This window comes from Pomacea canaliculata, linkage group LG2 (genome assembly GCF_003073045.1).
Source record: "Pomacea canaliculata isolate SZHN2017 linkage group LG2, ASM307304v1, whole genome shotgun sequence".
NCBI classification, from domain to species: Eukaryota; Metazoa; Mollusca; class Gastropoda; order Architaenioglossa; family Ampullariidae; genus Pomacea; species Pomacea canaliculata.
In genome coordinates this window covers 42,573,091-42,584,494 of record NC_037591.1, presented here as the reverse complement: position 1 = coordinate 42,584,494, position 11,404 = coordinate 42,573,091, and the positions used below count along the sequence as shown (strand labels likewise).

The following is an 11,404-nucleotide window of genomic DNA, read 5'->3' as shown; positions in this document are numbered from 1 at the left end:
GGACGATGCCTTCAAAAATGATGGGTTGTTTTTTTTTGTTTGGTTGTTGTTGTTTTTTTTTTTTTTTTTTTTTTTTTTTTTGAGAGCTCGTTTGTCTTACAACATGAACGAGGTCTTGACTAGCACAAACGGTTTCTGTTTGTCTCGTGTCCCATGTGTTCCTGAAGACACCCACAACACAACCCACAGTTTAATGAGACTATTGATGCACACAGCACACCTGAAATAAGCAGGTCTGTAACATTCTAGGATCGACTTCAGGGGATGATACGTATCTTGAATGTTTAAGGTTAAAGGTCGAAGACTATGCGCGTGTATCCTTTGTAGCTTTGCTGTGTTGACTATCTAATCATTTCATTTCTGTTTCATTTTCTTGCTAATCAAGCCCACATCTCTTGGCTGGACGTGTAAAAGAATGCTGTACAACAATTTTGTATTGACCTTATCGGTCAACCATATTTTCTGTTTTAAACAAATCTCCTCCATCTTATGACAGAAGTCCGTAAACTTAGCAGAATTTTGTAAACTATGAAAAAAGAAACTTAAAAACATAGAAAGTAGAAAAACTAAGACGCTTTCGACCCTCGTCAAACCTTTCAGCTTTGGCTACAACATGGAACTGGTGAGAACGAGCTCATCTCAGTATTGGGCAACAACGACTGTCAAAAGTCGCCAGAAATGTGTCCTGACGACTCGTGGACAGCACGAAGTTCAAACACTCGCAGTCCTGATGACAGTCGAGGAGAGAGCAACAAACTGTTATCTTTCTGACACGTTACAAACTTCTGCGCCCAAAGTTCCAAGTGCAATGAAGCCAAAGCAAGTCTGTTGGTAATCTTTGCCCTGCCTCGCACCAGTCGTATTGAGATCCACTGTGGAGGATGGGGTTGCCGTGGAGTATTAGAGGTAATGTTAGGGTGCAAGCGTCTCATTGTTAGTCATCCTGAGCACGCGTTTATCAGGACTAACGCTCAGACACTGAATATCTTACCAGTCGGTGTAGAGTAGCCTAATTACCGCGCAGAACCAGTGTTCGATTCCCGCCTGTCTGAGACAGTGAAGTTTTCTTCCCTCTGTGTGTTCCTCCCGCTTTCCCCCAAACACACCCCACACCAACAACAACTCTTGCTTTAAGCATAACTCTTGTTGACGAGTGCAGCACACAGTAAATAAATATTGTCATAACCATGAAAAATTTACATGACTGGTACTTACATCTGAACAAGAAAAGTAGCGATGGAAATTCATTTGTAAGGATCTGCGTGCGTGCGTGTTCGCTTGCTAGACAACAGGTAACTTTGCATTAATGCCCAGAACAGGCAGGAGTCTGGGTGGCGACTCACATTCTAGGCACGACAAAGTTGTCCCGCTGGTCGTGAATCATTTCCCCCTTGCCTGTCCACCCTACCCCCCTTAGCAGACTCCCCGTCGCGTGACTCCTGGCGTCGGTGACGTCACCCATCCGGAATATAGGAACTGTCAGGACAGCCATGTTGCTGAAATGTGCTGGGTGCCTACCCACCCTGGTCATGCACTCACCCGAGCTCGGTCCCCGAGCTTAGCAAGGAATAATATACTGAAAGTATTACACCCTGTAAGTTGATTTTGTTTGCAATAAAGGTATTTATCGTCTCAGACGTAACAAACTGACTTTTAAGCTAACTTTAAAAAAATCTTGTTGAATAAATAACAGTAAATCCTTGTTACATGTTACGGGAAAGTTGATGATGTTGTTGTCACGTCACGATTAAGCGAGAGAATTCTGACAGTCTGGACATAATATATTAAAAATAATGTAGGATGACCAGAAAGGTGATGATGATAAAAACGACGATGGGGTTAGGACTGTCATGCTTGTCATTCAGAGGTTAGCAATACAACATTACCTCGAGTCCTACACCTTTCACGGAAAGGTTTTACATATCATCGCTCATTCACTCGCTCACTTGTTTGCTCTTCTGGCTTTATTGTTAACCGACAGCTAGTAACGATGTGCGCTAGAAGAGATAATTATTGCCAACTACTATTATTATTCGGTTTTCTCATTTTTTTTCACATATGTGATCAAATAATTTTGTTACATAATGTAAAAAACAGGATGACTATTTAAATGGTCACTGCAACAATGTTAATGTTCTTCCTGAAAACTGTAGGTGAGACACAGCTTTTTAAAAATTCATTCTTACAATTTCAGTCACACGCAGAGTTTGGAGATTTGTAAAATTATAAATAAATGACAGTGGAACGACATTTTGTTGAAAGTTTTGAATTTTCATAAATGCTCGACGAGGCCAAACGACGGTTTTATTGCCAGGAATACATTTTAGGTTTGAAATTATCAAAATGTTCAACTCCTTTTAAAAAAATAATTACTCTAAGGAAGCAGATATTGTGACTAGGATAAGCCTGTGAGCCGCGGCTTGTCACCTCGGCCTTTGTACATCTACTTGGCATTTGGGTGTTGTTTTCTCTCTACCACCACGCGACATGTTCGTCCCCACAACTTCTATACTGTGTGTTTCTCGTGAGACTTCAATCTGTTATCAAAGTAGTCGTTTAGTCTGAATACAGTTCATCTAACAAATAATGAACTTTTTGTTAAAGTTTGTAAATATTTATCCCTGGTAATGGACAGACATCAAGTTCGTTCTTGACCATTCTATTTATTTTGGTGGGGTTTTTTTTGTTTTTTGTTGTTTTGTTTTTTTTAATGTCTGTGCTTATGCACTTGTGTGTGTTTCGGCAGGAGAGGAGTTTTTCGATTTGCAAGAGATAAAATACTTTTACCAGCTTAGTGCTGGGGGTGTCCACCACACCTCAATAATGTACATTGTGGGCAATTATCTGAAGATAATTTAGCTGCGATTTGTTTATATTACTTGTACGATCGTATGATCCAATTGTTTTACTCAGCCGTAATATTTGTTTTTATTTTCAGTCGTATGAATAATGCAGACTAGAGATTAAATACAAAAGTATACTTTTGTTTTCCGATTTTCATTGCACAATTGCCTGATATTTGCTGTCTAGAGTCTTATTGTTCTCTCCCCAGAGCCTAATTTTTATTCCCGATGCTAATTTCATCATAACCAACTGCCCCGAAAGAGCACCCAAAACCCCAAACAACTGCCTTTGAACTGTTGTTGTCAGCATCCCAGAGGCCAAATAAAGAAATAATAAAAGCAGTTTCTTCACTCCCCTTGCTCCGGTGTCAAGAGGGACTAGGGTATAGCATTTCTCTTGGGACACGGTTGGGTTTGTTTCGCCCAGCGGGCGGCCATATTGCTTCTCGCTCTGATTTATGGGTAGACAGACGCAAGAGCCAGGGGACGAAATCCTAAAACAAGGGAGACAATTTACGAGCAGCATCGCCAGTCTCCTGTTTCGTCTCCATTCGGACTAGTTTTACCTTGCCCTCCAGTTAATTTGCTGAATGTTTTTCAAGCGTGATCAAGTGCGTTTTGTCGTCTGGGCGACCAACAATCTGGATGGCATCTCGCGATCTTATCCGTGGGTCTGTCCGTCTGACTGTCTGGCTGTCTATCCACCTTGCTCTGGCACCTGACAACACGAGTGAGGTGTTTCTTGACAAAACCTTGGGGGAAGGAGTGTTCTTTCCGGACTATTGTCGGAGAACAAAAATCTTCAGCTACTTACCTGGACTGGCAGCTGCCATCATGTGCAAATCTTGAAAACCATGAATGGATCAGATGTTGTCTAATACCTTGAGAGGTACACCGCTTACAACCAACGCATAGCAACCATCTAAACCGCTGACATTTTAAAGGATTTTTAGATGACTAGTTTGTGATTAGCTGGACACATTGCACCTGTCTGCGAATGTTCCTTTTGCCGAAAGAAAAAGATACAGGAACCCTATCTGATCCCTTGATTGAGCAGTTGGCTACAAGGAGGTTGTCTCACAATGAATTATAGATGGAGTCTGCTAGTGACACTGATACTGCTTACAGGCATGGTATGACACTGAGGGGCACAGCAGTTGAATACTTCTTTTCATGTCTTGGGGCTAAATTATAACGCTTTCACAACTGAATCTGAAAATAATTTTTTTAATAGTTGAAAGCGATCTGTTCCTATAAATTTCATATTTGTGTCACACCACTAATTTTTGTTGAATATTCACAGCTAACAGAGGATAAACAGTGACCTCCGACAGACCTGAGCAGTCAAAGAAGGTCTACAGATAATGTTTCTTCGGAAAAAGAGTGCAGCGCACACAACAACAACAACTACTGTCGCTAAGGACACAACATGCTGATGTTGTCTTCAATGATCTTCACTCCATTGTTTGATCAATCGTCTGCTCTAAGTTATAAATGTTGTTACGGATTCGCTTCGTGTTCAACATGGGACGTTCTTGATGTTCCAGGACATTGTGATAGCAGTGAGAGAGTGAGCAGACTATATTGTACCCAGGGTGGAAACAGGATGCTGGCTGCAGTCTGTGACAAGATGGAAAAGCTCATTGTCGCTGACTGCTAAACTGTCCAACAAAACGTAGGAGGCAAAGTCTTGTACCTGCTCCTGAGGTTGGAGTATAGAGGGAAAGTCAGTGACAGAACATTTTCTCGCAGTCCCTAACTTGTAGTCCTGCTTCATAAAGTAGGTCTCAGTGTACACACATGACGTCATTATAATAACAACAGGCGTTAAAATGTCAAGTTTTCAATAGGATGGAATATGGAAAATGGTCTGTGTAAAATATTTTTTATTTTTTTCATATCAGGCTGGAACTTTTCTCTCCCCCTCTCTTTCTCTGATCCTCTCAAGCATGCACGAAGACATTTTTGTTTTCTACATACATACACTATATAAATACATGAATACCATTCCATGCTTTTCTCCTTATTGTTCTTACTGTGGTTTTTATTATTCACATGCATCACACATAAAGCACACGCACGCACACACACACGCTAACGCTGAATGAAGCACGCGCGGGCCGTTGCCCAATGTCTTGCTATATTTAGCCCGCGACATATTGAGTGATGACTTTCAGATGGATGTAATCGTGTTAATCTTTGAGTCATCGTGCTTGTCGTAATGACAACAAATCATTCCCCACATCTGACGCTACTTCACGCCAAACAAAAGTCTGGCACCGCATCCCTGGACATTACTCAGCAGCACAACATGGCCTCCTCAGGCAGACGGAGTGGACGACGGAATCGCAGCCCCGGATGTAATCAGTTTTGTTCCAAACGATTACTCAAAAATCTGCACGACGGAAGCAATTAAATTTACCACGCTTACAGTAATCTTGTTATGTTTCCACTTCAACGCTTGTGGACGGTGGAGGCGCTGTTCTAGTCAAGAGTGAAAAATGTGTTTCTTGCCGAGCAACAACCGTTTGGTAATATTGCCGAGGACAAGAAAGCTGCCAGCCTGGCGGTTACGAACCTTGGTCTTCTTGTTCTTCTTTTGATTCCTTGTGTGACAAATGTCATCAGTCAGTTAAATGTAGACTGAACATCCAGCTAGGCGTGGTAGAGTGGTCTTGTCCTTCACACAATTAAAGAATCACTGAGAGAAAACCTCTGAAGATGTATAATTAACTTGATCCTAACAGAGAAATTTGCATGTTGGCCATTGTCATGAGAAACTCATCCATTAACTTGCCTTTCGAGCACGATTTATTATTTGATCGTCACTACAAGAATGCTTTATGATCTCAAACCAAAGAGTGGGTACGTTTGCACCCTGTGAGGGGCTCCCATACCCAATCGAGAATCGTGCGCGACCTACTGACCGGAAATGATTTGTGTTTCGATGATCGTACATGGCAAGCTGCTTTTGGCCATTTCCTGTGTACCAGAGTTATTTTTCCTTGCAGGCTTCGCCATTACACTCATTTCAAACATGACAGTATTTTTTACATAATGCGACATGGCACACTCCTTCCACACCAATGTCTCTGGCTGCTTCTCCATTGACGGACAAAGCTTATTAGTTAAATAACCAACTTGTGACTGCCAAACAAGTGGCAGTCCACAGACATTATCACACAAGATGATGTTGACATGACATTTAAAGGTTTGATGCAGACTGAATATCAGCTGGACCGTTTTCATTCATCCTTAATTTAGTATTCCACCACTCCATGAACACTACTCACTCTCGTGCCTTTATGTCAAAAGTTTAGACATTGTTTTCTTTTTTTCCTTTTTTTTTTTTTTTTTTTTTTGTCTGTTTGGCCAAGAGTGTTGATGCACAAAAAATTATTTTTAACTACAAAAATTCTAATTTAAATAATCATTATGTTAAAATTAAAATAATACAAGATATGTAAGTTGCAAAGTCTTTCAGTGGATTAGTAGCAACAACCTCTACCGACAGGACGCCAGATATGACTCCACTTCATGATTTGAGAAATCTGTTTGATCAGACGTTTAAACAAAGAAAGTAATAATAAATGAGATTGAGGTATGTCACAAACCTGCTGCGCTATATTTTTTTAATGTTTTTTTTTTTTAAAGCTAGGAAGGAGACAGGGAAAAAGTAACTGGAAGGGGGAGGTTGAAAGACAGCAATTACTGTCTGAGTGCGCGCCACACAGGGATGGCCGGCCGGTCTTTGTTTTTTTGGGTTTTTTTTTAAATCAACTGGTGTTGATAGGTTGTTTTGTTCGAAGAACAAAGGAAAGAGTGTTTGAGTGTTTGGGATGTTGTTGTGTGAGTTTTTCCTTGACGGGGGCGAGGAGAAGTAACAGTCTCCTCGGTGTCATCAGTGTGTCCGGACGTTTTGTTTGCAACAAGTCTTGAACCGACTTGGTGTTGTAGTCCTGACTGGACTGTGCACATCCTGACCAGATTTGTGTTATTTAACAAGTCCTGAACAGAATTGGAAGTTAGCCTTGACTGGACTGGGCACATCCTGACCAGATTTGTATCTGTTGAGGTGAGTGGGTATCTTTGTTGATTGTTCGGTGAGCGTGTGTTTAATGTTTGAAGAATGTTAGTTAAGTTTTGAACTTGCTATTTAGCTAAAGACTTTTTTTCTCCAGGTTTTTGTGGGGTTTTTTTCTTCTCACTTTTGTTGCTTGATCTTCGCTTATTCATCGTATCCGCCTCGGGCTCACCAACCAGAGCTGAATTAGAAATAACTTCAGGAAGAGCATCGGTGTCAGTGAAAACTTTGTGTTACTTTCAAGTGGACATATTTGTGTTACCTAGAAGTGGAAACTTTGTGTTATATTCAAGTGGACATATTTGTGTTACCTAGAAGTGGAAACTTTGTGTTATATTCAAGTGGAGACTTGGTGTCATTTTCAACTGGAGATTTTTTTTTTTAGGGGGGAGGGGGAATTGAATGGTCGGAAGGAACATTAGATGTGTTGTGACAGTGGAAGTGTTTGGACTGTGGGTTCGGAAATTTGGGATTTGGTTTTTTGTGCATGGACCAGCTGTGGAATGTGGCAAACAAATCTCACATAAAATATAAGAGAAGTCCGACATATTTTTGCCAAATACATCAACTTATCTATTGTAATTTAACAGCATTAATGCTAGAAAGCTCTGACAAAATCAACTTTTTGAAAATATGTAACAATTTAACATCTACATGTCAGTCCAAATTTTAAAATGACAACATGACGAGGACGATGTAGTTTAGCTTCTAGTTTACTTATTTTATGAAAAAATAATGTATATTTAAAACAAACTTTACCACAGACAGTCACAATAATGTCTGGTTTTACTGTCGTGTACCTTGCTGTATGTAGGTGTTAAATAATTTACTGTGTCATGTGACAGTTTGACACTAATCACCCAGTGTGTCTCGTCACACCAGCTAGAATCTGTTTCAATACAATTTGCTATAATTTATTTCTGATATCTGGCATCGACATTCTCTCAAGATACCGTTTGATTGTGAACTATACGTTTGTCTTTTCTTGGAGGTGTTTCTCAAATGTAAGTTTTATTCACTCCTTCACGATTATCCTTCTCTCTCTCTCGCACGCGCACACACAGATGAGGGTCCCGCTCTACAGTCTGACAGAAGCGGGGGGCGAGGGCAAACTGCTCGCTGGTTTCCTCCGACAATGGAAGAATAAGCTGCGGTAACCTAGTCAATGATTGCCAACTGGTGTGTGAAGGCGCCATCACTTTCATGCCACTTCCGGCGTGTCATTTTCCCGCGCACCACTTCTCTTTTGCCAGGGGAGGCCATTGAGGATGTTTGAGGCTGGGTGGGTGCACGGGAGTGGTACATCGGGGGACTCGGACCCGAGGTCGGCGGCGTTCGACGAGCTGCTGCAACTTTTGACGCCGCACAACAGCCCGACGTCAGGTCTGGTGCACGGGCGCCCCTCGCGGCACGAGGCTGACCGCCTCATTAGGCGCACCGTGTCGCCGCGCGTCGCACGTGCACTGGCGCGGTCCTCGCGCGGCACACTTGTTTGACTTGCGGTCCGCCCGCGGCCCACTGGGCCAAGGTGCAAGGCTCGGCAGCTAATCGCCGGCACTCCCCGACCTAATTGGTAACCGAACCCCTACCCCCTTCCGCTGATTGCTGCGCGCGCGTCTGATAGGTCACGTGGTGTGTCGACTGGTAAATCACCCATTTCTTCACGTTCTCAACTGGCGCTCCGATTGAACGCCGCATATTTTACGACCGGGTAGGTCGCCAGGCCCGTCACCACGGTCACGTGACTACCCTCGGGCAATCAAAATTTAGCATTCTAATGTGATGCAAGCCAAGACTGCATCGATATTAGCCAACTCTAAAATGTCTGGATCATCACTTCATCTGAGTTAGTGTCACTGACATTGTGCATTTAACGTATTTTTATTTTTTATCAAGTTTTTCTGTCATTTTAAATGGAATTTTTTTATGTTAGGATAATGCAAAAGTAAATGTATTAGTCACCCCTTAGAATAAGGGTAGACTTCGTGTTCTGGAAGTTACTGCATATGGTCACTGGTTTGTGGCCTGTGGATAGGATTCTGCTTCCCCACCCCACCACCACTCTCCATCCTGCTCATTCTTTTCAGTAAAAATAAAAGTGGCTACCTGATTTATAAGAAGCTATTTAAAGCTTACAGATGTAAATGTGGCGGAGGGAAAGCTTTGATTCCGCTTTCCACGGGACGTACTCTAGACATGATGAGCCACTTCGGCCAATAGGCTACAGGAGTCCATGCCAGTAAACTACTTCGCTCATTTATTCATGTTTATCTGTTCACCCTGGCCATGCCTAGCATTATGCTGGCACATAGCTAGCTTGTTTGTTTGTCTGTTCATCCTGGCCATGCCTAGCATTATGCTAGCACATAGCTAGCTTGTTTGTTTGTCTGTTCATCCTGGCCATGCCTAGCATTATGCTAGCACATAGCTAGCTTGGTTACGAGTGCTTGCGTTGCTCAGTACAAACTCAAGCCAAAGGCATGATAGACTAGCTGCTTGACTAGCCACTGTGTTTCCACATGTAATGTTCCATCAGGTAGTGTTTGTAAGCATAAAGCCAGCCATCTGTTCATGTGTTTGATGTGCATCCAGATGGCCGCCTACAAGTGACCTCAGGTCGGTTATTTTGATGAGACTGATATTTTTCATACTCTGATGTGATCTCACTTGTTTCGAAAATCCTAACAAGTGATCACTTTTCATGATGGTGAGAGTAGAAAAACAGTCTTCATATGAATGCTGACCCGCAGTCCATCCCTTTCCACATTCTAGAATTTTATGCGGTTACAAATCGAAAGGTGAATAATGATTTAGTTATTTATTTATTGGGCGTCATCACGGATTTCTTTTAATGTGATCTTGCTCTTTCTTACACACACACATGCGTGCACCCCTCCAGTGAGACTTGAAAGAGAGAGAGAGAACGCTCACTCGCTAGAACACACACACCCTCTCTCTCTCTCATCCACGCACGCACGCACCCACACACACACACAGTTGCCTGTCTCTCCGGGGGCAAGCGAGGCCAGTCAGTTGGAGGTCTCGGTAAACTCAGACCCCTCTTTGTCTCCGCATCTCTGAAAAGTTTGTCACTGTCCTGGCCTGGTCTGCTGGGACAGCCAGTCCCACGTCGACCATACATTATCTTCATCATCCAGCGGTCCTCTTCGACCCGCCGCCCTGCAGCCGCGGTAGCATCGTGGGTGATCGCGCTGTTTGTGAGGAGAGAAAGAATGTGTGTGTGTGTGTTTGCTTGCTTGTTTGTTTCTTTGTTTGTTTGTTTGTTTGTTTTTTGTTTTTGTTTTTATTTTTATTTTTTTGTTTTGGTTTTTTCTCCAGGAGAAGAGTCTTTCGATTTGCAAGAAATAAAATGCTTTTACCAGCTTCATTACGAAAACGTGCTCACCAGACACCATTGTGGGCAATGCCAATCTGAGGATAATTTAATAGAGAGAAAAAGAGAGAGATAATCTAATCGGTGTGTGTGCGCGCGCGTGCAAAATGTACATTTGGAAGACAGCGTAATGATAAAAATGAGAGAGAAGAAGGGGTGAATAGGAAAGCACTTACACACACACAAATAAACAAAATAAAACACTACACACACGCGCGAGAATAAGTTTGCTGTGGACTCCATGTCTTGCATATCTATTGGTATTGGTACAATATCATCATCAATAATAATAAGTATAAAAATAATAATAAAATTTATATTAATTATTATTATTGAACAACAACAAAATAAAAAGCTTAGACACTAGACAAAGTAAGAATCACCACTCTCACATTTTCATGATAATGGACTGATTTTTGTATAACCAAGAGCCTAGCATTACTTCAAAAGCTGTTGTTATTTACTGTTTTTATTTCACATCACTAGAAACTGTTGATTCTGGAAGAGCAAGATAGAGTTGTTTGTCTGCGAAATGACCACGTGATACTTCATGTAAACAAACACCGAAAACCAAGGTTAAATATAAAGGAAACAACTGCCACGTGACAGTTTGAATGACTTTTGTACAACGGACAGGGCTGTGGGTCACGCGACGTCAGCACAAGGTTCGTTAGACAGGAATGACGTCACAACACAGAATGACGTCATGTACTCTTGCATCGTCAAAAGTAATAGAGTCAAGGTCGGGAAGCGTGCTGCAGCTCGAGCGGCACGTGATGCGCGGTATGTGGGGCGCTGTCGTCACGATTGCCTCCCCTTGAGCCTCTGTCACTTGCCTCCCCTTGAGCCTCTGTCACTTGCCTCCCCTTGAGCCTCTGTCACTTGCCACTCTTGTTACTGAGATTTAGTGCTTGGCACGACGCGCGGCTTATCTACCTGCTCACTCGACTGTTCTCGTGTATACCTTTGCCGTCATCCCTTTGTTGTTTTCACTATTACGTCTTTCTTCTTTCTCTTTTAATCTTCCTTTTTTCTTCTTATTCTTTTCTTTCTTTTCTTTATTTCCTTTCCTCCTTTCTTCTT

The 11,404-nt window shown here is 42.2% G+C and overlaps 1 long non-coding RNA gene across 1 annotated transcript in view; it reads left to right on the top strand.

Annotated features, from left to right (window-relative positions):
* Positions 1 to 712: 712 nt before the first annotated feature.
* The window catches only part of LOC112557938, a 177,145-nt gene continuing 166,453 nt past the window's right edge, over positions 713 to 11,404 (top strand). The window contains exon 1 of the long non-coding RNA XR_003098027.1: positions 713 to 906. This is a non-coding gene — a long non-coding RNA (uncharacterized LOC112557938). The remainder of the gene's footprint in view (positions 907 to 11,404) is intronic.